The sequence below is a fragment of the Tachyglossus aculeatus genome, chromosome 26, assembly GCF_015852505.1.
Source record: "Tachyglossus aculeatus isolate mTacAcu1 chromosome 26, mTacAcu1.pri, whole genome shotgun sequence".
Classification (NCBI taxonomy): Eukaryota; Metazoa; Chordata; class Mammalia; order Monotremata; family Tachyglossidae; genus Tachyglossus; species Tachyglossus aculeatus.
In genome coordinates, this window is record NC_052091.1 from 15585273 (window position 1) to 15612271 (window position 26999).

Consider the following 26999-nt stretch of genomic DNA (forward strand, 5'->3'; position numbering starts at 1 on the left):
GGGAGGACAGGTATCTTATTTCCATACAGAAATTAAATGACTTGCCTGAGGCCACATGACTAGCGTGTGCCAGAGCCCAGAATGAAACCCAGGTCTCATGATTCCCAGCCTTGCTTCACCAGGCTAATCTGCTTCTCGGCAAAATGCAGAAGGGTTGAGGGGCTCCAGCCCCCCCCCCATCCCACCCCCACCCCCGCCATCCAGTACTTCGAATTGAATTCCGGGGGAAGTTGGTTCGAGAGAACTTCAGTGGCGACACGGAAAAGAGGGGATTGGGGTTGGGGTCAAGTGTTATATCACTGTAACCTTCACCGCTAATAATAATAATACTATTATCATCATTATCTTCTTACCACAACAATAAAAAACCCCGCTAAGTTCCGAGTGTGGGGCTAATACCCTTCCCAATGGACTAGAGTTCAACGCCGGTGGTCTCTCCTTCTCAGTTCGCCCTTCCCGCCCCCCCCCCCCCCCCCCCGCCGGCCAGCTTGCACACCCAAAGACTCCGTGTCGGAAAGGTGGGCGATGGAGACGAGGAAGAAGTTTCCCCACTGAGACACACGAGTGTCTCCCTCGCGAGTGCTTCATTGTGATCCTCTCTTGCTGTGCTAGAGGTGCCGGGGCTCAAATCGTGGACGGAGGATTGGGGGGAGTATAGATAGCACTCGAATAACCTCTTTCGAGAGATGCCTATTTAGAAAATAGTGGACGGAGGATTGGGGAGGCGTCTAGCTAGTACTCGAATAACCTCTTTCGAGAGAAGCCCATTTAGAAACGCAAGAAAAACTCTTACACCCAACGTGGGGCTCGAACCCACGACCCTGAAATTAAGAGTCTCATGCTCTACCGACTGAGCTAGCCGGGCACTTGATTTTATATTTTCTAGTGATCTCCTGGAATCGCTGCTTTGGTTCCACTACTAGTAAGGAGTAGTTTTAGTTATAGATATCCATAGGAGGCAGGGGACTCATATGCCTTGGGCACAATCTGATTTCCGCAGGGAATTAGGAGGCCTCCCCATTCGTAGAACGAAGGGAAAGCCCTGGGGAAGAGGGAGGGGAGACTTTCCGGGAAGCTGGAGAGGAAGGAATCCAGGCTGACCTCGGGAGCCAGCAAGGTTTCCTCCGAAATCCGAAAGTGTGCGGGTGACCCTGGTGCTACTTCCGCGGCGGGGGGTATCCCAGATGATCTTCTGGAGCCGGAGATGACCCTGCCGGGTCCGGAGAGCTGCTGCTCCTGTCCCCACCGCCACTATAGCTTTTCAAAAACACTACCTCAAGGTTTCAGTTTGATATAACGGGAACATCTTTATTGAGAAAGCACCTGCGACGGGGCCGAAATAGCTCAGTTGGGAGAGCGTTAGACTGAAGATCTAAAGGTCCCTGGTTCGATCCCGGGTTTCGGCAGGTGGTTGGCTTTTACATCTCAGCAAATCCTTTCTCCGAAGGCAGAGAAACGTTTCGGTTAATTCACTTTTTCCTGCTACAGCCTAAACCGTGGCCGTAGCGACTCGGATTATCAGTAGCTAGGAAGCAGTGTTGCTGTCACTTGTTTTGTCACTATCCCCTTTTCTCTTCTTCGCTAAATGCTTGTTTCCCTCCTTCCCGTCCTAGCGCCAAGGACATTAACACGAATTAGAACCCCGTTCGGGTTTCTATATTGCACTAGAACAGTAGTTGAGGAACGTCACTAATCAGAGCGTCACGCTCTGACTATCGAATGACAAGTACTGGGTGAGGTTGCCGCAGTTTCCTCGGCTCCGTTCAATTTCTAAAAAGTCCAAGTGGGCAAAAGGGATGAGGGAGTTATCTGAAGTGTCTAGGTCCAGTCATCGCTTCCATCTGAGGTTTGGAAGCAAAGGAAAATTGTAAAACATAACCTTCCCTGACCGGGAATCGAACCCGGGCCGCGGCGGTGAAAGCGCCGAATCCTGACCACTAGACCACCAGGGAATCATACTTTTTGTTTTTCTCATCGTTGACTATAGTGTCGCTTCTTCATTATTATTAATGTCATTATATTTCATATAATAGCAATACGGTATACGTTAGGCACGTACTATGTATCAAGCAATTATTCTAAGCCTTGGGATAGATGAGTCAATCAGGTTGGAGACAGTCCCTGTCCCACATGGAACTCTAGAAAGTGAGCTCGCTATGAGCAGGGATTGTCTGTCTTTACTGCTCTATTGTCCTTTCCAAGTACAGCATTCTGCACACAGTAAGCACTCAGAATGAATGAAGAATGAATGAATGAATGAACTCACAGTCTAAGGAGGAGATTTTGGGACCAATCGTGCCAGCACCTTTCACCACCCTCGCCTCCTCCATCCTCCCTCATCACCGCACTGTCCCGTCCCGTTGTAGAATGAAAAACGTTTCCCTCCCCATACTGCTTAATTCGGACCGGATATTGGATGCCCAAAATCCCCGCGCCGACTAAACACTTATCATCAATTCCAAACATTCCTCATTGGGTTGGGGCTGGGGAAGGGGATGAGGCTACCGAAGGGAATGAGCTCTGATTCCGTAGGGATCATGCCTCTGCCTCGGGGCTGTTTGAACCTCGAACGAGTCAGGACACCCGTGAATTCTCAATCGCTGAAATCAGGAACCCCGTGACCTGGGATGGGATTGCTTTACTTGCAGACACGGTTGAGACAAAGCGCACTCCAATTAAGCAGATCGAGGTTATCTATCCATTGTACCTCGTTCGCTCAATTCAACCGCATCTCTCCCTCTGGCTCCGGTCCCCGGTGGGACGTTGATTCATATCTCCCCCTACTTTCCTGAAGGCAGATATTCAGGAATTGGACAAGGAAATGGATTTGAGAGCGATAGCGAGAGGAAGGAAAGATCGTTGCCCTGAAACAACTTTGGCGCCTTTCGTGAGCAGGAGGAGAGCGTTCTAAAAGGCGGTACCTGTTGTCAGGGTGGCCGAGCGGTCTAAGGCGCTGTGTTCAGATCGCAGTCTCTCTTGGAGGAGTGGGTTCGAATCCCACCCTTGACACAATTTTTTCCTGCCCCTTCCAATAGTTGCGTCTTGGGCCATTCTCGTACAAGGAGACTGCCCAAGGATCCTAACTGGAAGAATTTTCGGGCTACGTATTTGGTCACCATGGGCTGTGACTTCAAACACCAATGGAAGGCAGAAGGACCTGGCTGTTAACCGCCTATCCTCCGTTTGTCTGCTATGTTACCTTGGGCAAGTCACATAACTTTTCTGTGCCTCAGTTACCTCATCTGTAAAATGGGGATTACGATTGTGATCCCCCACGTGGGACATGGACTGTGGTTTAATCAGTGGTTTCATTTGGGATTTGGTGAAAACAATGGATAACCGTAAAAAGTGAGTGTCCCTGACAAGAAGTCGAATCCGGGCCATGGCGGTGAAAGCGCAGAATCCTCATCACTAGACCACCAGGAAACTGATGAAGACCAAATTCGTACACACCGATCGTTGTAGTTTCTCTCGTTTCTTTATTATTAATATTCATTAAACCTCTTATCATGACGTTGGTTAGGCGCTTACTATTCGTCAAGCAGTATTCCAAGCGCTGGTGTCGATTCAACTTAATCAGGTTGGACACAGTCCTAATAATAATAATAATAATAATGGTATTTGTTAAGCGCTTACTATGTGCAAAGCACTGTTCTAAGAACTGGGGAGGTTACAAAGTGATTAGGTTGTCCTACTGGCCTGTCCGTCTCGGGGTCCGGCCGCTGATATTCCTGGAGCTCCGTCAGAGGAGAGTACCCATCCTTGAGAACCTGGGGGATCCCATTTTACTCCCGAACCTCTGGTCTGGGGGTGGTCGGGGGCGCTTAATATTCCGAATTGTGAGAACGGTACCTGCTGCCAACAAGAATAGTGTTGGCCTTGGTGGCCTCAAAATTTGAACGCTGTGAGCAGGATTCGAACCTGCGCGGGGAAACCCCATTGGATTTCGAGTCCAACGCCTTAACCTCTCGGCCATCACAGCACATGGTATGGAGTGGAAGCATTACCAAGTGAGTGCGAAGCACAGGAAAGAGATGGAGGAAGAGGAGGAGAAGGAGGAAGACAAGAAAGAGAAGGAGGCGGAAAGCGTTCTCTTTCAACGCCGTTCTGTGTTCTTCAGAAACATCGTATTGGGTGGAAGTCGTCTTAGAGAAAGCTCTCATTCAACGGGAATAAACGGTCTAGGGGGCATTTCCTTAGCAAACACCACTATTACTGACATTTTTTCCTTGCAAATCCCTAAATTACCAGCAGAACGCTCCACATCGTTGCCACTGAAGTCCACTGTAGTCTTTTAAATAGTGGAAAGTTACAAGAACACAGAGACCAAAAGCGCAGTATAGTAAGATTGGGTTAGAGGCAGAGAATTATAGCTGCACAAATAGGCATACAACCACTTCTCTCTGCACCGTAGACTGCAAGCTCCTTAAAGGCAGGGATCATATTTACTAAATCTATTTTCTTCTCAGCACTGATTACTCTGCACACTCTGCACTGTACTCTGCACACATTAGGCTCTCAATCTTTACATTTTTGGAATGAAAAATATCAGGATATGTCTGCTACCATAAGCTTCCATCAACCTTTTTTTTTTAAATGGTATTTGTTATGCCCTTACTAAATTGAATTCATTATACTGAGGACTGGGGTACATACAAGATAATCACGTTGGATGCAGTCCCTTTCCCTGGTTCAGTGGAAAAAGTCCGCGTTTGGAAGTGAGAGGTCATGGGGTCTAATCCCGGCTGTGCCACTTGTCAGCCGTGTGACTTTGGGCAAATCACTTCACTTCTCTGGGCCTCAGTAAGATCTGTAAAATGGGGATAAAGACTGTGAGCCCCACGTGGGACAACCTGATCAACTTGTATCCCCCTCGGAGCTTTGAACAGTGCTTGGCACATAGTAAGTGCTTAACAAAAACTACCATTATTTATTTATTATTAAGGAGGGGTTATCATTTTAGTCCTCACTGTGCAGATGAGAAAACCGAAGCACAGAGACATGAAGTGACTTGCCAAAAGTCACACAGCAGACAAACGGCAGATCCAGGATTAGAACACAGGGCCTCTGGCTCCCAGTCCTGCATAATTTTCACTAAACCACACTACTTGTTATTATTCTCATCATTATAGTAACCATTGATAAAGGCAGGATTAATGAAATAATGGCAACTTGGTCTCTACTCCTAGCTCTGGTACTACTCTTAAAATAATAATAATAGCATTTATTAAGAGCTTACTATGTGCAAAGCACTGTTCTAAGCGCTGGGGAGGTTACAAGGTGATCAGGTTGTCCCACGGAGGGCTCACAGTCTTAATCCTCATTTTACAGATGAGGTAACTGAGGCGCAGAGAAGTTAAGTGACTTGCCCATAGTCACACAGCTGACAAGTGGTGGAGTCGGGATTTGAACTTCTGGCCTCCGACTCCAAAGCCCTTTCCACTGAGCCACGCAGAATTTACAATATTATAAAACGGATTGGATGGTTACCATCTCTCCTCCCAGAAGGCCTGAAGCCCCTTCTACACTGTGAGCCCGTTGTTGGGTAGGGATTGTCTCTATCTGTTACTGAATGTACTTCCCAAGCGTTTAGTACAGTGCTCTGCACAGAGAAAGCGCTCAATAAATACGATTGAATGAATGAACCAAAATGATTGATTGATTGAATAATTAACTACATCTCCTCTTTAATCCTCAGGTAGGCAGAGCCGGATTGCGTCGACAAATAGGTAAAGTAGGAGACTAGTACCGTGAGCATTGGTGGTTCAGTGGTAGAATTCTCGCCTGCCACGCGGGAGGCCCGGGTTCGATTCCCGGCCAATGCAAATTCTGTTTTATTTCGGCTCCACAACTTCTCTGGGCCCTCCACTCAGTTATTCCTCCGTTTGGGGTCTCCTGCTGGAATCCAGACTTTTCTCCCCTAACGTGGAGGGGAATATATCGCAGGCATTTCCGAGGGTTTGCAATCACGTAATCGTCCTGTTCCGGCTTCTTCCCGGACCGTCAGGAAAATGGGGAAAAGTTTAAGCACGAAAAGATGTAAAAATGAAGATGCCTACCGGTCTGGGAAGCGAAACCCCTTCTGAATCGTGAATGGAAGGGAAACTCAACAACACATTAAAAAGGCTCGTGGCAATTGCTCCGCTCCAATGTGGAGAGGATCTGTGGAGAGGTAGAGGACCCAAAGGGTTGGGGAATCTAGTGCTTCTGGGGTGTTGAGGCGATAAGCAGGACCGTGAGTGCCCAAGGAATCGATGGACCCTGCGTTGGGACATCGAAATTATATCTCTTCCCACCCTGAGCAGAAAGGTGCGGAGTGTGGGGAGTGTTTCCTCGACTGCGGGATGGCGGGGGGCGGGGGGGGGAAACACCTCTTATTCAAGCACTTCCCCATGACAGCTGAAGGACCTCTTGGCCCTCTTGGGTTTCTCAGCCGCCACCAGTCGATCCGGAATGAAACAGGCTTTCATTTATTCATTCATTCAATCGTATTTATTGAGCGCTTACTGTGTGCAGAGCACTGTACTAAGCGCTTGGGAAGTACAAGTCGGCAACATATAGAGACGGTCCCTACCCAATTGATATTAATTGAAGACTATGTGCAGACGACGGTATTAAAACGCTCGGGCGAGTACAATAATAGCAGCCTAGGTGGCCACGGTCCCTGAAGCAGCGTAGCTTAGTGGAAAGAACACAGGCTTTGGAGTCAGAGGGCATGGGTTCAAATTCCGGCCTCGCCAAATGTCAGCTGGGTGACTTAGGGCAAGTCAACTTCTCTGGGCCTCAGTTACCTCATCTGTAAAATGGGGATTATTCATTCATTCAATCGTATTTATTGAGCGCTTACTGTGTGCAGAGCACTGGACTAAGCGCTTGGGAAGTACAAGTTGGCAACATATAGAGACGGTCCCTACCCAACAGCGGGCTCACAGTCTAGAAGAGGGAGACAGACAACAAAACAAAACATATTAACAAAATAAAATGAGCCCCACGTGGGACAACCTGATCAACTTGTAACCTCCCCAGCGCTTAGAACAGTGCTTAATACACAGTAATACATGTAATGTATGTAAGCGCTTAATACATGCCATCATTATTATTATCACTATAACGAGCTTCCAGTCTAGAGGACGAGCTCAATGGAAAGGGGGGCGGGGAAGTGGCGGGCGGCTCCTCCCGGACGGATTAATTAATAATGATGGCATTTATTAAGCGCTTACTATGTGCAAAGCACTGTACTAAGCGCTGGGGAGGTTACAAGGTGATCAGGTTGTCCCATGTCGGGGAGGGGGGGGCTCGCAGTCTTAATCCCCATTTTACAGATGCGGTAACTGAGGTCCAGAGAAGTTAAGTGACTTGCCCAAAATCACACAGCTGACAATTGGTGGAGCCGGGATTTGAACCCATGACCTCTGACTCCAAAGCCCGGGCTCTTTCCACTGTGCCACGCTGCTTCTCTGCCTGCCCAAAGTCGGGGGGGGCGGGGGGGAGACAGGTGGTAATTTAAATAAGTAAATTACAGATATGTACATCAATGGTGTGGGGCTGAGCTGGGGGGGTGCATTGAATAAAGCAGCACGAGAAGCAGGATGGCTCAGTGGAAAGAGCACGGGCTTTGAAGTCAGAGGTCATCGGTTCAAATCCTGACTCCGCCAATTGTCAGCTATGTGACTTTGGGCAAGTCACTTACCTTCTCTGTGCCTCAATTCCCTCATCTGTAAAATGCGGATTAAGACTGTGAGCTCCACGTGGGACAACCTGATCACCTTGTATCCCTCCAGCGCTCAGAACAGTGCTTTGCACAGAGTAAGCGCTTAACAAATGCCATTATTATTATTATTATTAATTCATTCAATCGTATTTATTGAGTGCTTTATGTGCGCTGTACTAAGCGCTTGGGAAGTACAAGTCGGCAACATATAGAGACGGCCCCGACACAGCAACGGGCTCACAGTCTAGAAGGGGTGCTTACTTTGTGCAGAACGGTATACTAAGCGCTGGGGGGCGTCCAATGCGACAGAATTAGCCCACAACGAGCTTGCAGTGTAGAAGGGGAGGAGAAGGGTGCCCACAACGAGCTCGCAGTGTAGAAGGGGAGACTGGAAGGGGAAGAGGGGGATGGCCCAGGTCCCGGGGCGGGGGGTGCAGGCCCTCCGGCCCGCCCAGCCGCAGCCGCCCGGGGCACAGCCAGAGCTCCAGGGGGCTTCTCCGGCCCAGACACGCCCACCCGAGCCCCACTCACCTGTCGGACGGAGGAGGGCACGAGGAGGTGGCTGCGGACAGACGGACAGAAGGACGGAAGGAGGCTTGACTTCAACTCCCGTCCCCACCTTCACACACACCGTCCTCCACTTTCATGAAATAGAATCCGGTAGAACACAGATGGTAGTCCCACATGCAATTCTTGCTCGCCAAATTCCCTGGAAGAGGTACAAATGGGCAGCCAATTATTTACTCAGTTATTCATTCAGCTTCCACTTCATGAATATTCCTGTATCTGACCCCTTGAGGGTGTTGATGGTGCCTCACAAACCGTTGCAAACTGCAAGGTCTAAATGAAAATGGGGGGAGGATGGTGTCCGGTTATGGGGCGGTAGGAGAGAGTGGACGTGATCGAACGAACCGGCTCTCCGGTGGACTAGAGAGGTAGACATGAGGTAGAAGGAGGCGCGGATATTTGATGAAAAAACCCTTCAGGAAGCAATAAAACCGTCTCTGGGTGGGCTTGAACCACCAACCTTTCGGTTAACAGCCGAACGCGCTAACCGATTGCGCCACAGAGACTGAATGGCACTAACCCTGTATCATTACGGGAAATTGATCCCCACCCTACTTTCTTTTCACAGATTAAATTTGCTAAAATGTGGGTTGGACAGCGCAAATGCTCAATTTCAGGAATTCCAGACTGCAAAAAACGATTCACTGAGGAAATCGTCACATCCCTCCTCAAATCTCGCTTCCTCCAACAAGCCTTCCCCGATTCACTCCCAACATTCCCAGGCGGATCCACCCATCAGTCACCCCTGGATTTATTCATGCATGACCTCTATATCCGACTCGACATTTAGTGTCTTCATTCGGACTCTACTGCTCCCGAGTAATTTTAAGTTCTTGTCTTCTGTTACAGTGTAAGTGCTTTTAGGGCAAGGAATGTCCCCTGTGCTCCTGTTGTACTCTTCGAAGCTCTCAGTCCAGTGCTCTGCACATAGCAGGTACTTAATAAACACTCTTTAATATTAGTCCTTCCTCAGGGAGCTCCCGTTCGCAGAAAGGGCGCAGAAAGACAGGCTAGCCCTGGAGGAGAGCCGCCTCCAGTGGCTTTTCTGAATTCTGAGAATACTCCGAGGCCCACTCACTGCGGTCAAAAGAAATTATCTGTGAGCAGGGTCCGAACTTTTGTAGGGAACCCCATTATATTTGAAGTTCGACATCTTAAGCACTCAGCCACCACAGCGCAGATGAAGAAGCTGTAAGGAGGAGGTTGAAAGGAAAGAGGGTAGAAAGCCCCGCTCCTCACGAGTTCGGGGCTCAGACGACGCTAAGTACCGTGTCGTGGGAGATCGGGACCGAGCGGAAAAGACTTCTCTCCTGTGGGAAAGGTTTGGAAACCCACTCTCCAGGGATTCCGTTCCCGGCCCTTGGTTGTTACTCTGGAACGCCCTCCTTGCCCCCCTTGCCCCACTCCACGAGCTTGCACGCCCTAAACTACTCATCGGGAAGGGGAGCGAGGAAGCAGTTTCACCTTTGACATTTTCCAGTGTGTCCCTCTATCTCCCCAGTCTTTGGGTAGCTCAAGAATGTCAAGCAAGTACAAATCCCCATGGATAGACCAATGGAGTAATGTGAAGGACCATATATAGTTGGCTCGTTGGTCTAGGGGTATGATTCTCGCTTAGGGTGCGAGAGGTCCCGGGTTCAAATCCCGGACGAGCCCTCCCTTTTTCTCACTTAAGAAATGCCATTCAGAGAATCAAATCCTGGTAGCAGGGATGAGCGGTCAAAAACGGGATTAGGCCCCCAGTCTCCCCAGAGATGTGGGATTCAATTTCACCTCTGCTAAACCTTCTTTTTCTCCCTTTTACCCGGGGCTCAAATCGCTGAAGAAGCCGAAGTGCACGATAGTGGACGGAGGATTTGGGGGAAGGCTAGCTAGGACTCGAATAACCTCTTTCGACAGAGGCCTATTTAGAAACGAAAGAAAAAAAACGTTCGCCCAACGTGGGGCTCGAACCCACGACCCTGAGATTAAGAGTCTCATGCTCTACCGACTGAGCTGGCCGGGCACATGGATAAATCACCCTTGTCTGTAATCTCTGTTTTGGTTCCACGATAGTGAGGAATAGTTTTTGTTATTGATGGTTATTCAGCAGAAATCACTCAAAATATCCATAAGGGGCAGGGATTTCATATGCCTTGGGCACAATCTGATTTCCGCAGGGAATTTTTTTAGGAGGTCTTCCCATTCGGAGAGCAAAGGGAAAGCCCTGGGGAAGACGGAGGAGCGCCTTTCCGTGAAGCTGGAGAGGAAGGAATCCAGGCTGACCTCGGGAGCCAGCGCGGTTTCCTCCGAAATCCGAGGGTGTGCGGGTGAACCTGGCGCTGACCCCCACGGCGGAGGGAACCCCAGATGGTCTTCCGTAGCCGGGGGTCTCCCAGCCAGTCCTGGAGAGCTGCTTCTGCCGCTCCTGATCCCGCCGCCACCATGCCGCCCTCGGGGCTGCGGGAGCGGAGAGGACGGAGCCGGACAGCTGCCTTCACTGCCGCCCCCGATCTAAAACAAACCTGCAAAACATTATTCTAAGCGCTGGTAGGGTACAAGGTGTATATATGTATTTATGTTTGTACGTATTTATTACTCGGTTTATTTATTTTATTTGTATATATTTATTCTATTTATTTTATTTTGTTAATATGCTTTGTTTTGTTCTCTATCTCCCCCTTCTAGACTGTGAGCCCACTGCTGGGTAGGGACCGTCTCTATATTTTGCCAACTTGTACTTCCCAAGCTCTTAGTACAGTGCTCTGCACTCCGTAAATGCTCAATAAATACGATTGAATGAATGAATGAATGAATCAGGTTGCCCCACGTTGGGCTCACAGTCTTAATCCCCATTTTACAGATGAGGGAACTGAGGCCCAGAGAAGTTAAGTGACTTGCCCAAAGTCACACAGCTGACAATTGGCAGAGCCGGGATTTGAACTCATGACCTCTAGGAATCTTTAAATAAATAGGATTGAGTGAATTCTCTCCATCTCTGGATCCCAGTGGGACACTATTAACAGGGAACAGGGGGATTTTTTTTATAATCGTCTGCAGAGACGCGGCAGCCTCTGAGTCTATTCCCCTCCCGCTGAATGGACAATGGAGCTGGAAATGGGGAAGGATACACCTTGTCTCCGTCTCTAACAAAGTTTAAATAAAGATTCCGCTCCGGTCGGCAGGAAGGTCTCTACTCCAGACTCTTCCTCGATACTCACTATAACTTTTCAAAAACACGATCTCAAAGTTCAGTTTGTTATAACCCATCTTTGTCGAAAACTTATCCTACAGTGGGCCGAAATAGCTCAGTTGGGAGAGCGTTAGACTGAAGATCTAAAGGTCCCTGGTTCGATCCCGGGTTTCGGCACGTCTATGGTTTTTACATCTCAGAAAATCCTTTCTCCGAAGGCAGAGAAAACGTTTCGGTTCACTCACTTTTTCCTGCTCCAGCCTAAACCGTGGCTGTAGCGACTTGGATTATTAGTGGCTAGGAAGCAGTGTTGGTGTCACTTGTTTTGTCACTGTCCCCTTTTTTCTTCTTCCCTATGTGCTTGTTTCCCTCCTTCCCGTCCTAGCGCCAAGGACATTAACACAAATCAGAACGGCGTTCGGGTTTTTATAGAACAGTAGTTGAGGAACGTCACCAATCAGAGCGTCACTCCCTGAGCGGCTCACAAGAGAAGATGGAACCTAGAGGGGAGTCGACACGCGTTTAAGGCTAAGTACAGTCCAACTTGGACATTTTTCATGGTAATGACATTGTACGACCCGAAACAAAAACGCAAAATGTATATGGCAGCGGTGGGATTCGAACCCACGCCTCCGAAGAGACTGGAGCCTTAATCCAGCGCCTTAGACCGCTCGGCCACGCTACCTAACGGCTGCAAAGCCTCAGGACCGTCTAGGTAATCTTTTCAGAAGATTGACATTGTTATAGATAATAGAATTTTTTCTATTATTTGTTTCATTACTATCATCCAATAGCAAGACTAAATTGGAGTCTGTCATTCTCCTCCCTTCTAGACCGTAAACCCGGAGCGGGCAGGGGTTGTCTCTATTGCTGAATTGTACTTTCTAAACGCTTAGTACAGAGTTCTGCACACAGTAAGCCCTCAATAAATACAATTGAATGAGTGAATGAATGAACCTTCTCTCTTGAGGTTCCTCAGACACGTCTTCTGACCTAGAAAACCTTTCAGGCAACACCTGCAGTTGCCCGAAGCACTAAACTCTAAATTGGTGGCTGGTTAATGATTATTGTAATGTCACCGCCCCCCCACCCCCCCACACACTCGTTTTACCTTATCCCCCTGTGTCCTAGTTACAAAAGCAGAGATGCGGGATTTGTAGGTTCCTCACTAACGTCTTTCTGACTTAGAAAATGTTTCAGGGAAAAGCTGACTTTATCCACTAGGTCCAACTTCTGAATTTGTCACTAATAAATGATTGAGGTGATAGGATCGACAAACGTATACGCACACACTCCCACACTGGTTTTTCCTTATCTCCCTATCGCCGACCTACAGACTCAGATGCGGACACTAAATCTTCCAAACACAATGGCAGCTTTCCCAGAATTCAGAGTAAAACTAAAGATGAAGAGGAGCCCAGAACGGAAAGGGAGTTTCTTCAGTACTTAGTTATTGACTCGGCCACTTTCGTCTCTTCCCCAATCTCTGACTCTCACGCGGTCCCATGTCGTCTCCCACCCCAGGGAGCCAGTCCTCAGTTTAACTCCCACTACTCCTCATACTCCCACTATGGACAGAGCCCACGAGTCCACAATTAAAGTCGCACCTTACAAAGGAAGAGTCACTTTCAGCAGGAAGGGAAAAGGCGAAGGAAAATATACATTTCTCCCCGTTGGGGAATCGAACCCCGGTCTCCCGCGTGACAGGCGGGGATACTCACCACTATACTAACGAAGAGCACGTTCGAGGTCTTTTTTACTACATTAGTAGACCCTGTTGACTGAAGATATTTCGCCTTGCTCCACTAAAAATGACCCTGGTGCTGCAATTGAGATGAATGGCAGAAGCGTCCTGTTATCTCCGGAAGAATGACGGTCTCAATTCCACGAGGCGTTTCCAGCGAATCCCACGAGTCACGGTAGAGGAATCCTCATTCCGACTTCACTCAGCAGCTGCTCCTCAATTGTCCGGGTCCAGATGCCGGCGGGATTGCCCAGCCGGAGCGACGCTGCTCTGGGAGTTATTGCCGTGGTACGAGGCAGGGGGGATTTGCCGAAAAGACCAGAACACCTAAGACTCTGAGAAGCTGAACCCGAGGAAAAGCAGAACCTGGGTGGACAGGTGTGGGGACCGGGATCCAAGGGAGAACTGGCCAGATGGGCTGGGAAAACACGATGGGTGGAGGAAGAGGCGGGGTCCCTGTGTTAGGCGCCTGTAAAATAAACAAGGTACTGTCAGAAAATATATATGTAAGCAAGTGCTTCTCATAACAGCGCACACTTTGAGTAAGATAGTGTTGCAGCCAATAAACCATCAATCGTATTTATTAAGCGCTTAGTCAGTGCAGAGCACTGTACTTAGCGCTTAGGAGAGCACAATGCAACAGAATTAAGAGATACGTTCCCTGCCCGAACGATCTTACAGTATAAAAGGGGCGACAAATATTAATATTAATAAATGGGTAATTTATATGATCTAATTTAAAGATATGTACATAAGTTCCGTGGGGTTATGGAGTGGGGCAAATATCCAATGTCACAGATCCAAGCAACACAGAAGGGAGATCTAACATGGCAAATGAAAATTGCTTGTCAATGAAGAAAACCTTTACCAGCGTTTTAGACTATTGGTAATCAGACAGAACAAGTTTCAAGCCATAACTAATTTAAGTCACTGGCTACATAGCCCATGGTTTCTTGGAGAAAATGCTACTTTTATTTGCATGATTGCGTGATAGGGAAACCTAAGTAGCCAGGCTCTTTAGTTAAAAACTCACACGTCCGAGGAAAGCATGAATGCAGTCTCTCATCACCTACAGCCAACTACAGTTAGAAACGATGTGTCTCCTCACCTCTGCCGGTAAACCGAAGGCATTTGAATCCAATGATCTTCACTTACCGTATGCATCCATAATGTCTGAAGAGACAGAGAAGGATTGCCAAATAGTGGGGAATTAGCTCAGATGGTAGAGCGCTCGCTTAGCATGCGAGAGGTAGCGGGATCAATGCCCGCATTCTCCACTTTTGTCGTTTCCCCGCGCAGTTACGAATCCTGGCGACGCTATAGCGTCCTTTATTTGTTTTAGCTGTTGAAACATCGGGTTCAGGTGAAGCTGCTTCGGACAGTAGAATTTGCATCCCCATCTGGCTGCAGGTTCTGGTCTTGCCTCCGATAAAACAGTTCCATTCGCCTCCTCTTTGCTCTCTCTACCTCCGGGCACCCCTCCTTCCGATCTATATTCCACGCAGCTGAAGGGATTCTCTTCCTGAAGAGTCGTTCGGACCACTTCTCTCTTCTCCTCAAAAGCCTCCACTGGCTCCCTGGAAATTAACCTGGAAATTGAAGGATTGAACGTTCTTCTCTTACAGGCCTTTTTCCAAATAAGCATCAGTCAATTGATTGTATTTCTTGAGCCCTCACTGGATGCAGAGCACTGAACTACGTGCTTTGGGGAGTACAAAATAACAGAGTCTGTCCTCACATTCCTTTTCCATATGAAGTGTATACTATAGAAGAGAGACAGAGATTAATATAAGTAAATAGTCTGACGGTTCGCAGGAAGGAAGTGGTACCAGTTTCCCTGGTGGTCTAGTGGTTAGGATTCGGCGCTCTCACCGCCGCGGCCCGGGTTCGATTCCCGGCCAGGGAAGAGGATTTTTCACCTCGTTCAGGCCACCCAGTACGAAAACGTACGTGCTTCTCAGACGTCATGTAATTTAGATGGTCACCATACCCTCTGTTTACAGTATAATACAGTGTAATACTCCGTTTACATCAGGACGAGGGGGAGAAACCTGCAATTCTGTAATCGGCCCTTCATCTGCTTAATCACGCTGCTTTGTCTTTTAGCAGACTTCAGGGTTTACAGTGCGGTTTAGAAGCCCAGTTCAGATCACTCAGCCCCCATATGCCAGATGTATCCGTGGTAATGAAAAATTCCATATCAGCTTCTTAAGTCTGTCCTGACTGTAAACTCTAAACCTCTTCAGGTCACGGATGGGGCAAGAAATGTTTCCGTTTATTGTTGCATTGTACACTCCAAAACTCTTAGTACAGTACTCTGCACACAGTAAGTGCTCCATAAACACGACTGACTGAATGAATAAAGGACATTTGCACTTCTGCTATCCCTGAAAAAGCCTGGTCCAGAACGGCATAGATCCAGGGAGGTAGGAGGAGGTGGAATTCCATCATGGGCCTGAGAATGATGCTCTCGGGAAGAAAGAAGAAAAATTTATCTATTCTATCTAGTCAATTGTAAGACTCAGAAGTAAACCGTTATTCCAGCAATCACGAATCAGAGCTCAACCACGCATGCTAATCCACAGCGGGCACCACTTTCTATGGCTCTCAATGATGCTGTTCAAGTTCTTATTCCTTTTCGGGAATTTCCAGCAATTCTGTCACCCCTCCCACTCCCGTCCCTGGCGGATTTGGACGATGGTTTCTATTGCTCAGTGCGAGTCTAAATGGTTCGGGATTCGGTCGCTGTCCCCAACCTCTGTCCCCCTGATACTTCAAAGGACAGGGGAAACAGTTGGGTCCTTCTCCATCACACACTTTCTCCTGTCCAGGTAGTTCCCAGTGGTCTAATCCCGGGTTCTAATATCTTCTCTGCCACATATCTGCCGTGTGACCTTGGACAAGTCACTTCACTTCTCTATGCCTCAGTTTCATCATCTGTAAATTGGGAATTAAGGCTGTAAACCCCGTGTGGGACTGGGACTGTGTCTAACCTCCTTGCTTGTATCCACTCCAGCGCTTAGTAGAGTGCCTGGCACATAGCAAGCGCTTAGCAAAGTGCTATTACTGTTACCACAATTACTATTATTATTATTCTTTCAAAAATGGGCTACTGGAACAAGGTGTTCACACTGGGATATTCTGCTTCCCCTTCCCTTCCTCCTTTCCCCCTGCACCGAAACACACACACACACACACACACACACACAGAGAGAGAGAGAGAGAGAGAGAGAGAGAGAGAGAGAGAGAGAGAGAGAGAGAGAGAGAGAGAGACCTATAGCCAACTACAGTTTGAAACGATAGGTCTCGTCACCGCTGCCGGAAAGCCGAGGTCATTTGAACCCAATAGGGTCCTGCCTCACCGTACTTGGCAGTGATGTCTGAACTGACACAACAACTTCTACTAGGGTTGGGGGATTAGCTCAGATGGTAGAGCGCTCGCTTAGCATGCGAGAGGTAGCGGGATCGATGCCCGTATCCTCCATTTTTGCCGTTTCTCCGAGCAGTTACGATTCATGGCGACTCTGTGGCATGCTTTATTGGTTTTAGCTGTTGAAACACTGGGTTCAAATGTAGATACTTCCTGTCTGTAGAGTTTGCATCCCCATCTGGCTACAAATTCTGGTCTTGTCTCCGGTAAAGCATTTCCATTTGCTTCCTCGCTGGTCTCTCTGCCTCCGGACGCCCCTCCTTCTGACCTATATTCCATGCAGCTGAACAGATTCTCTTCCTGAAGAATCGTTCGGGCCACTTCTCTCTTCTCCACAAAAGCCTCCACTGGCTCCCGTGTCCCAGAAATTGAAGGACCGAACCTTCTTATTTTACAGGCCCTTTCCATATTCGCATCAATCAATCGATCGTATCTATTGAGCCCTCACTGGATGTGGAGCACTGTACTACACGCTTTGGGGAGTACAAAATAACAGAGTCTGTACTCACGTTCCCTGTCCATATGAAGTGTACACTGTAGCGGGGAGACAGACATTAATATAAATAAACAAATGACGGATAGGACGCCAAAGCTGTGGAGCTGAAGGTGGCGTGAATAAAGGGCACACGGGGTCCCAGATTGACTCTTTCAGGACCACACCTGGAGAGTTTCCAGTACTCCACCCGTCTCGGTTACTGGACGGAGAGTCAAGCAGAGGCATACCCATGCCGTTCCTAGCTTGGGCAGTGGCTAACGAGTGGAAGGCAATCTGTTACAAGTCAAAACTCGCCTGTGTTGGGCAGCAGCGGTGCGGGCGAGAGTCGAAGGTGGTGACTCAAGTTGACTGTGAGGAAGAAGGCAATGGTAACTCACTTCTTTTTATTTTTCCGCGCCCCCTCCCCACCCCAGGTTTCCTGTGACATTCTGTTTGGGTCGGAGGGCCAGAAAGCCAGAAATCTTAACCACTTTGCATTGGTTTGGATTTTACCCATCTAGAGGCCAGATGGTTCCATTTAGGTTTCCAGAACACTAAATTCTCATTCTGAATGCTAAAAGGTGATCGACATCAATTTGCATGTAAGGAATAGTATCTGTCCCCGTCGCCACTATAACTTTTCAGAAACACTACCTCAAGGTTTCAGTTTGGTATAACGCGAGCATCTTTGTTGAGAAAGAACCTTTAAGCGGGCTGGAATAGCTCAGTTGAGGGAGCATTCGACTGAAGATCTAAAGGTCCCTGTTTTGATCCTAGGTTTCGGCACGTGTTTGGTTTTATATCTCAGCAAATCTTTTCTCCGAAGGCAAAGAAAACGTTTCGGTTCACTCATTTTTTCCTGCTCCAGCCTAAGCCGTGACCGTAGCGGCTCCGATATTATCAGTGGCTAGGAAACAGTGCTGCTGCTACTTGTTTTGTCTCTGTCTCCTTTTTTCTTCTTCCCTATGTGCTTGTTTCTCTCCTTCCCGTCCAAGCGCCACGGACATTTAACACAAATCAGAACTGCTCTCGCGTTTCTATATTGCACTAGAACAGTAATAATAATAATAATAAGTAATAATGAAGGCATTTATTAAGCGCTTACTATGTGGAAAGCACTGTTCTAAGTGCTGGAGAGGTTACAAGATGATCAGGTTGTCCCACAAGGGGCTCACAATTTTAATCCCCATTTTACAGATGAGGTAACTGAGGGACGGAGAAGTTAAGTGACTTGCCCAAAGTCACACAGTTGACAATTGTCAGAGGCGGGATTTGAACCGATGACCTCTGACTCCAAAACCCGTACTCTTTCCACTGGCCCACACTGCTTCTCAGTAATTGAGGAACGTCACTAATCAGAGCGTCACGCTATAGAATGAAAAGTACTCAGCGGAGTTACCGCAGTTTTCTCGGCTCCGTTCAATTTCGAAAAAGGCCAAGTGGGCAAAAGGGATAAGGGGGTTACCTGAAGTGTCTAGGTCCAGGCATCGCTTCCATCTGGGGCTTAGAAACAAAGGAAAATTGTAAAATTCCCTGACCGGGAATCGAACGCGGGCCGCGGCGGTGAAAGCGCCGAATCCTGACCAGTAGACCACCAGGGAACCTTACCTCCCTTTTTCCCATCGTTGACCATAGAGTCGCTTTTTCATTATTATTAATGTCATTATATTTCACATAACAGCAATATAGTATACGTTAGGCGCGTACTATGTGTCAAGCAGTATTCTAAGCCCTGGGATAGACAAGGCAATGGTAACTCACTTCATTTTTTTCCAAGAAAACTCTATGGATCCACTACCAGAACGATGTCAAGATGGATCCTTGGAATTGCTATGGTTCAGAGACGACTCGACAGCATAAGACAAGACGAGGGATCACAGATTGCCGAAGCACGTTCCAAATGGAGAAATGAAGTATTTGATTATAAATATTTTTAACAGAATGGATTCGTTGTAAATTTTTACTTATAGTACTTTTCCCCACATGTCTGGGCAAAGAAGGTGATTGCAGAGATTCAAGTGGGAAAGAGACACGTAATCGTTAAGATTCGCACCTGTGCGGGGAAACCCCAGTGGATTTCTAGTCCATCGCCTTAACCATTCAGCTACGAGTGCAAGCAACATGAAGCCTGCCTTCGTGTTCTCTAAGGGGTCCAAATGTGCGGTGGATACAAAGAAATCGGATTGGACACAGTCCCTATCGCAGAGGGGGCTTAATCTCCATTTAACAAGTAAGGTAACTAAGGCACAGAGAAGTAATTTCCCCAGGGTCTTCGGCGCATGCTCTAATTGAGCTCACGCCCCTTTCCTTCCTCTCCTCGCACTCTCCTTCTGTCCACTTTCCCCTAATGCCCCAGATGCCCCACAGCCGCTTCTCGCTGCTCTGCTTTTTTGCCTCGTTCTGGCCCTGTTCATCCCCACAACCTGCCTGAAGTCTGGAAATGGAAGGTCCTCTCCGGGGGATTCTGATCTTCCTGGTATCGGCTGTACTTGCACTCCCTCTGACTGAGCGGAACATCCGCCGTGGAGTGGTATGAGTGGTAGAAGATTTTTTGATCTCAAAGCAACGGCTTGCTTCTCCTCATTCAGGAAGTAAGTGAGAGGAGATGGAAAAAGGGGACGAGGTGGCCGAGTGGTTAAGGCGATGGACTGCTAATCTATTGTGCTTTGCACGCGTGGGTTCGAATCCCATCCTCGTCGTAGGAGCTTATTTTCCAGCCCAGTTGTGCCAGAGTCACGAAGTCGATGTGAAATAACCACGTAAACGGGGACCTGGGAGAACAGGTGTTGAGTTTTCCTGATGAGGATTGCTTTTCGGACTCCGATACCTTCTCTATGGGGAAAAGTCTAAACCTGGGAATGTATTCAATGAGGAAAATATATCTGTAATCCAATTAAGATGTGTTGTTCCCTTCCCACAACGAGTTTTCAGTCTACAGGGGCAGACAGACATCGAAATGAACTACGTATAAATACATACGGTCTGAGGGGCCGAGGGTGGTGTGAATAGCAAGGGCTAAAAATGCAAAGGCGTTTCAGAAGAGAGGGAATGGGGAAAAGAAATGGGGAAGGTTTAATGTCTTATAGGCAGTTTAGAGTGAGGACACCCCCCCCGCTCCAGGGTCGGGGGTGGGGGTGGTGGGCTGCTTTTGAGTCTTTCAGTGCACGAATAACTTTAGGATACGTGCATTAGGAGATCTGAGCTTGACTCCTAAACTGTTCTGCAAGCCCTGGGGTCAGTCAGTTAAAAACAACAAAGGGCTGAATGTCAAAGAGAGGGCCAATAGCAAACTTTTTCCCTTTAGTCCGTCACTTTCCAAGGCGGGGAGAAACTGGGCAAAAGGCCCCGGAGAAGAGTCCTTAAAAATCCAGGACCGGCCCAAAAGGAGGAGATTCCTTAAGAATCCAGGACCGGCTCAAAAGGGGGAGATTCCTTAAGAATCCAGGACCGGCCCAAATTCCCTTCAGAAACGCCCCACAAATTAGCAAATCCTGGTAGTTGGGCTGAAAGGTCTAAGGTCTAAGGATTTGTTAGGGCTACATCTGAGACGCTAAATAGAGCAGCGTTGGTGGTATAGTGGTTAGCATAGCTGCCTTCCAAGCAGTTGACCCGGGTTCGATTCCCGGCCAACGCAGCAGTTTTATTTTAGTTATTTAAGCAATCAGTGTCCTCGTGCGGGTCTCTCCAGCGATGTTCACAGGAAAGCATTTGGGTCACAGTCTGAGGGGGTGGGAGAACAGGTATCGTATTTCCATACAGAAATTAAATGACTTACCTAAGGCCACATGGCTAGCGTGTGCCAGAGCTCAGAATGAAACCCAGGTCTCCTGACTCCTAGCCTTGCTTCAACAGGCTAATCTGCTTCTTTGCACAATGCAGAAGGGTTGAGGCCAACCAGTACTTCGAATTGAATTCCAGGTGAAGTTGATTCAAGAGGAATTCAGTGGCGACACGGAAAAGATGGGATTGGGCTTGCAGTCAAGTGTTGTGTCACTGTGCCCTTTACCGCTAGTAATATTATCATTATCTTCTTACCACAACAATAAGAACGGCCGCTAAGTGCCGAGTTTGGGGCTAATACCCTTCCCAAGGGACTAGAGTTCACCGCCGGTGTTCGCTCTTCCTCAATTCTCCCACCCCCACCCCCACCCCACACACGAGCCAGCTTGCACGCCCACAGACCCTGCGTCGGAAGGGCGGGCGATGGAGGCGAGGAAGAGGTTTCCCCTTTGAGACACACGAGTATCTCCCTCGCGAGGGGTTCATTGGGATCCTCCTTTGCTGCGCCAGAGGTCCCGAGGCTCAAATCGCTGAAGAGGCCGAAGTGCACGATCGGGGACGGAGGATTGTGGGGGGAGTCTAGCTAGCACTCGAATAACCTCTTTCGAGAGATGCCTATTGAGAAACCAAAGAAAAAGACCTCCGCCCAACGTGGGGCTCGAACCCACGACCCTGAGATTAAGAGTCTCATGCTCTACCGACTGAGCTAGCCGGGCAGTTGGCTGTGCTGTGATCGCCTGTAATCTCTGCTTTGGTTCCATGATAGCGAGGAATAGTTTTTGTTATTCAGCATAAATCCTTCAAGATATCCATCTGGCGACGCTATGGCATCCTTTATTTGTTTTAGCTGTTGAAGCATCGGGTTCAAATGAAGATGCTTCGGACTGTAGAATTTGCATCCCCATCTGGCTACATGCTCTGGTCTTGCCTCCGATAAAACAGTTCCATTCGCCTCCTCTTTGGTCTCTCTACCTCCGGGCTCCCCTCCTTCCGATCTATATTACATGCCGCTGAACGGATCCTCTTCCTGAAGAATCGTTCGGACCACTTCTCTGTTCTCCTCAAAAGGCTCCACTGGCTCCCGTGACCCGGAAATTGAAGGATTGAACCTTCTTCTCTTACAGGCCTTTTCCAAATAAGCATCAGTCAATAGACTGTATTTATTGAGCCCTCACTGGATACAGAGCCCTCTACTACGCGCTTTGGGGAGTACACAATAACAGAGTCTGTTCTCACGTTCCCTATGTACACTCTAGAATGTACATATGAAGGATACACTCTAGAGGGGAGACAGACATTAATATAAAGAAATAATTTGAAGGTTTTCAGGAACAAAGGAGTACCAGGTTCCCTGGTGGTCTAGTGGTTAGGATTCGGCGCTCTCACCGCCGCGGCCCGGGTTCGATTCCCGGTCAGGGAAGAAGATTTTTCACCTCATTCAGGCCACCCAGTTCGAAAACATATGCGCTTCAGACGGTCACCACACCTTTCACTCCGTTTACATCAGGACGAGGGGGAGAAACCTGCGATCCTGCTATTGTCTTTTAGCAGACTTTTAGCAGACTTCAGGGTTTACAGTGCGGTTCAGAAGCCCAGTTCAGATCACTCAGCCCACATGCCCCAGATTTATTCGTGCACTGAAAGACTCCATATCAGCTTCTTAAGTCTGTTCTGACTCTAACTAAACCCCTTCAGGTCACGGACGGGGCAGGAAATGTTTCCGTTTATTGTTGCATTGTACACTCCAGAACGCTTAGTACAGTGCTTTGCACTCTATTCATAAGGGCTCTATTCATACGACTGAACTGAATCAATAAATGTCTTTTGCACTTCTGCTATCCCTGAAAGAGCCTGGTCCAGAGCCGCATGGATCCGGGGAGGTAGAAGGAGGTGGAATTCCATAGTGGGCCTGAGAATGATGCTCTCGGGAAGAAAGAGAAAAAATTTATCATTCCCCAGTTCTAAGACTCAGAAGTAAACCGTTATTCCAGCAATCACGAGTCAGAGCTCAACCGTCAATGCTATCGTACTGCACCACGCATACTACTTCCCAGGGGCCACCACTTTCTATGGCTCTCAATGATGCTGTTCAAGTCCTTATTCCTTTGGGAAATTTCCAGCAATTCTGTCACCGCTCCCACCCCCGTCTCTGGCGGATTTGGACGATGTTTTCTATTGCTCAGCGCCAGTCTCAGTGGATCGGGATTCGGGCCCGCTCCCCAACCTCTGTCTCCCTGAGACTTCAAAGGACAGGGGAAACGGTTGAGTCCTTCTCCATCACACCCTTTCTGCAGTCCAAGTCGTTCCCAGTGGTCTAATCCCGGGTTCTAATATCTGCTTTGCCACTTGTCTGCCATGTGACCTTGGACAAGTCACTTCACTTCTCTATGCCTCAATTTGATTGTCTGTAAATTGGGGATTAAGGCTGTAAACCCCGTGTGGGAGAGGGACTGTGCTTAACCTCCTTGATTGTATCCACTTCAGCGCTTAGTAGAGTGCCTGGCACGTAACAAGCGCTTAACAAACTGCTTATTACTGTTACCACAATTACTATTATTATTCTTTCAAAAATGGGCTACCCGAACAAAGGTGCTCACATTGGGATATTCTGCTTCCCCTTCCCTTCCTCCTTCCCCCTGCACCGAAACACACACACACACACACACACACACACACACACACACACACACGCACGCACACGCATTCAGACCTACAGCCAACTACAGTTCGAAACGATGAGTCTCGTTAACGCTGCCGGAAAGCCGAGGCCATTTGAACCCAATAGGGTCACGCCTCACCGTACTTGGCAAAGATGTCTGAACAGACACAGGAAAGATAGGTACGGTTGGGGGATTAGCTCAAATGGTAGAGCGCTCGCTTAGCATGCGAGAGGTAGCGGGATCGATGCCCGTATCCTCCACTTTTGCCATTTCCCCGAGCAGTTACGATTCATGGCGATTCTATGGCATGCTTTATTTATTTTAGCTGTGGAAACATCAGGTTCAAATGTAGCTACTTCCTGTCTGTAGAATTTGCACCCCCATCTGGCTACAAGTTCTGGTCTTGCCTCCGATAAAACAGTTCCATTTGCTTCCTCGCTGGTTTTTCTGCCTCCGGACGCCCCTCCTTCCGATCTATATTCTATGCAGCTGAACGGATTCTCTTCCTGAAGGGAACTGCACTAGAACAGTAGTTGAGGAACGTCACTAATCAGAGCGTCACGCTCTGACTATAGAATGTCAAGTACTCAGCGGGGTTAATAATAATAATAATGGTGATATTTGTTAAGCGCTTACTATGCACAAAGCACTGTTCTAAGCGCTGGGGAGGTTACAAGGTGATCAGGTTGTCCCACGGGGGCTCACAGTCTTAATCCAAATTTTACAGATGAGGGAACTGAAGCACAGAGTAGTTAAGTGACTTGTCCGAAGTCACACAGCTGACAACTGGCGGAGCCGGGGGTTGCCGCAGTTTCCTCGGCTCCGTTCAATTTCTAAAAAGGCCAAGTGGGCAAAAGGGATAAGGGGGTTATCTGAAGTGCCTAGGTCCAGTTATCGCTTACCTCTGGGTTAGGATGTTATCGCTTATGTTGCCAACTTGTACTTCCCAAGCGTTTAGTGCACTGCTCTGCACACAGTAAGCGCTCAATAAATACGATTGAATGAACGAATTAATGTGGGGCTTGGAAGCAAAGGAAAATTGAAAAGCCTAATCTTTCCTGGCCGGGAATCGAACCCGGGCGCCGGCGAAAGCGCCGAATGCTGACCACTAAACCACCAGGGAACCACAGTTTTCATTATCCCATCGTTGACCATAGTGTCGCTTTTTCATTATTATTAATGTCATTATATTTCACATAATAGCAATATGGTATACGTTAGGCGCTTACTGTGTGTCAAGCACTATTCTAAGCTCTGGGATAGATAAGGCAGTAGTAACTCACTTTATTTTTTTTCCAAGAAATCTCTATGGATCCACTACCAGAACGATGGCAAAATGGATCTTTGGAATTGCTATGGGTCAGAGACGATTTGACAGCATGACAAGACGAGGGCTCACAGATTACCGAAGAACGTTCCAGAGGGAGAAATGAAGTATTTGACTATAAATATTTTTTACAGAATGGATTCGTTGTAAGTTTTTACTCATAGTATTTTTCCCCACATCAGAAAGATTCAAACCTGCGCGGGGAAACTCCAGTGGATTTTAATCCCATCACCTTTACCACTGAGCCACGAGTACAACCCACATAAAGCTTGTCTTCGTGTTCTTTAAGGGGTCCAAGTGCTGCGGTGGACACACGAAAATCGGATTGGACACAGTCCCTGTCCTAGGGGGGGCTTAATCTCCATTTAACAGATAAGGTAACTAAGGCACAGAGAAGTCATTTGCCCAGGGTCTTCGACGCATGCTTTAATTGAGCTCACGCCTCTTTCCCTCCTCTCTTCGCATTCTCCTTCTGTCCACCTCCCACTAAAGTCCCAGATGCCCTGCAGCCGCTTCTCGATGCTCTGCTCTTTCGCCTCGTTCTGGACCTGTTCATCCCCACAACCTGCCTGAAGTCTGGAAATGAAAGGTCCTCTCCGGGGGGTTCTGATCTTCCTGGAATCGGCTGTACTTGCACTCCCTCTGACTGAGCGGAACATCCGCCGTGGAGTGGTATGAGTGGTAGAGGATGTTTTTTATTTAGTTTTGACTTTGAAAGTTTGCATCGATTCCCCCCTACTTCCATCCTCTATTCCCTGATCAGCTCCAGTTCGCTTCGTACTTCGGACTGAGGAACAGTAATTCGTATCTCAAAGCCACGGCTTGCTTCTCCACATTCAGGAAGTAAGTGAGAAGAAATTGGAAAGTGTGACGAGGTGGCCGAGTGGTTAAGGCGATGGACTGCTAATCCATTGTGCTCTGCACGCGTGGGTTCGAATCCCATCCTTGTCGTTAGGAGCTTATTTTCCACCCAACTTGTTCCATAGTCACGAGGTCGATGCGAGTGGGACCTGGGAGAGCAGGTGTTCAGTTTTCCTGATGAGGATTGCTTCTCGGACTCCGGGGAAAAGTCTAAACCTGAGAAGATAATAAATGAGGAAAATCTATCTGGTATCCAATTAAGTTATGTTGCTCCCTTCCCAGCTTACTGTCTAGAGGGGGAGCCTACTGCAGACGAGCTTACTGTCTACAGCCCTTAGAACAGTGCTTTGCGCTTAATAAATGCCATTATTATTATTATTACAGGGGGAGACAGACATCGAAATGAACTACGTATAAATACGTATGGTCTGAGGGCCCGAGGGTGCTGTGAATAGCAAAGGCGATGCAGAAGAGAGGGGAGTAGGGTAAAAGAAATGGGGAAGCTTAAATGTCTTATAGGCAGGAGTTTAGAGTGGGGACCCCCACACACATCCTCCAGGGTGGGAGGGGGGGCTGCTTTTGAGTCTTTCAGTGCACGAATAACTCTGGGATACGTGCATTGGGAGATCTGAGCTTGACTCTTAAACTGTTCTGCAAGCCCTAGGGTCAGTCAGTTAAAGACAACAAAGGGCTGAATGTCAAAGAGAGGGCCAATAGCAAACTTTTCCTCTTCGGTCCGTCACTTTCCAAGTGGGGGAGAAACTGGGCAAAAGACCCCGGAGAAGACTCCTTAAAAATCCAGGACTGGCCCAAAAGGAGGAGATTCCTTAAGAACTCACGACTGGCCCAAATTACCTTAAGAAACGCCCCACATAATAGCAAATCCGGGTAGTTGGGCTGTAAGGGCTAATGTATTTCAGGATTTATTAGGGCTACATCTTAGGAAAGAGGGAGAGCAGGGTTGGTGGCATAGTGGTTAGCATAACTGCTTTCCAACCAGTTCACCCCGGTTCGGTTCCCGGCCAACGCAGGAGTTCAATTTTAGTTATTTAAGCAGTGTCCTCGTGCGGTCTCTCCAGCGATGTTCACAGGAAAGCAAGGGATGGGATTGCTGGAGTGGGGCATCCCACACCCCAACCCCATTTCCTCAGAGATAATAGCAGAACGCTGTCTTCGGGGATGCTCTCCCCCTTCCCAGCTATGGTAGCGGGAATAACTCAATTATTTCTTAAGCCCTTACTATGTGATAAGCACTGGGGTTGCTGCAATAGA

General features: G+C 48.1%; 20 non-coding genes across 20 annotated transcripts; 13 read left to right on the forward strand and 7 right to left on the reverse strand.

The window, feature by feature from the left end:
- Window positions 1-792: 792 nt before the first annotated feature.
- Window positions 793-865, reverse strand: TRNAK-CUU. The gene has a single exon. It is a non-coding gene; the product is annotated as a tRNA-Lys (tRNA).
- Window positions 866-1333: 468 nt separating this feature from the next.
- On the forward strand, window positions 1334-1406 carry TRNAF-GAA. The gene has a single exon. It is a non-coding gene; the product is annotated as a tRNA-Phe (tRNA).
- Window positions 1407-1880: 474 nt separating this feature from the next.
- TRNAE-UUC lies at window positions 1881-1952 on the reverse strand. The gene has a single exon. It is a non-coding gene; the product is annotated as a tRNA-Glu (tRNA).
- A 974-nt stretch (window positions 1953-2926) lies between these two features.
- Window positions 2927-3009, forward strand: TRNAL-CAG. The gene has a single exon. It is a non-coding gene; the product is annotated as a tRNA-Leu (tRNA).
- An 891-nt stretch (window positions 3010-3900) lies between these two features.
- TRNAS-CGA lies at window positions 3901-3982 on the reverse strand. The gene has a single exon. It is a non-coding gene; the product is annotated as a tRNA-Ser (tRNA).
- A 1772-nt stretch (window positions 3983-5754) lies between these two features.
- Window positions 5755-5825, forward strand: TRNAG-GCC. The gene has a single exon. It is a non-coding gene; the product is annotated as a tRNA-Gly (tRNA).
- A 2885-nt stretch (window positions 5826-8710) lies between these two features.
- TRNAN-GUU lies at window positions 8711-8784 on the reverse strand. The gene has a single exon. It is a non-coding gene; the product is annotated as a tRNA-Asn (tRNA).
- Window positions 8785-9862: 1078 nt separating this feature from the next.
- Window positions 9863-9934, forward strand: TRNAP-AGG. The gene has a single exon. It is a non-coding gene; the product is annotated as a tRNA-Pro (tRNA).
- Window positions 9935-10210: 276 nt separating this feature from the next.
- On the reverse strand, window positions 10211-10283 carry TRNAK-CUU. The gene has a single exon. It is a non-coding gene; the product is annotated as a tRNA-Lys (tRNA).
- A 1271-nt stretch (window positions 10284-11554) lies between these two features.
- TRNAF-GAA lies at window positions 11555-11627 on the forward strand. The gene has a single exon. It is a non-coding gene; the product is annotated as a tRNA-Phe (tRNA).
- Window positions 11628-12053: 426 nt separating this feature from the next.
- On the reverse strand, window positions 12054-12135 carry TRNAL-AAG. The gene has a single exon. It is a non-coding gene; the product is annotated as a tRNA-Leu (tRNA).
- Window positions 12136-14398: 2263 nt separating this feature from the next.
- On the forward strand, window positions 14399-14471 carry TRNAA-AGC. The gene has a single exon. It is a non-coding gene; the product is annotated as a tRNA-Ala (tRNA).
- Window positions 14472-15028: 557 nt separating this feature from the next.
- On the forward strand, window positions 15029-15100 carry TRNAE-CUC. Its single transcript has one exon. It is a non-coding gene; the product is annotated as a tRNA-Glu (tRNA).
- A 1505-nt stretch (window positions 15101-16605) lies between these two features.
- On the forward strand, window positions 16606-16678 carry TRNAA-AGC. Its single transcript has one exon. It is a non-coding gene; the product is annotated as a tRNA-Ala (tRNA).
- A 3038-nt stretch (window positions 16679-19716) lies between these two features.
- Window positions 19717-19798, forward strand: TRNAS-GCU. The gene has a single exon. It is a non-coding gene; the product is annotated as a tRNA-Ser (tRNA).
- Window positions 19799-20661: 863 nt separating this feature from the next.
- Window positions 20662-20733, forward strand: TRNAG-UCC. Its single transcript has one exon. It is a non-coding gene; the product is annotated as a tRNA-Gly (tRNA).
- Window positions 20734-21522: 789 nt separating this feature from the next.
- On the reverse strand, window positions 21523-21595 carry TRNAK-CUU. Its single transcript has one exon. It is a non-coding gene; the product is annotated as a tRNA-Lys (tRNA).
- Window positions 21596-22227: 632 nt separating this feature from the next.
- TRNAE-CUC lies at window positions 22228-22299 on the forward strand. Its single transcript has one exon. It is a non-coding gene; the product is annotated as a tRNA-Glu (tRNA).
- Window positions 22300-23726: 1427 nt separating this feature from the next.
- Window positions 23727-23799, forward strand: TRNAA-AGC. The gene has a single exon. It is a non-coding gene; the product is annotated as a tRNA-Ala (tRNA).
- A 1936-nt stretch (window positions 23800-25735) lies between these two features.
- On the forward strand, window positions 25736-25817 carry TRNAS-GCU. The gene has a single exon. It is a non-coding gene; the product is annotated as a tRNA-Ser (tRNA).
- Window positions 25818-26999: the final 1182 nt, after the last annotated feature.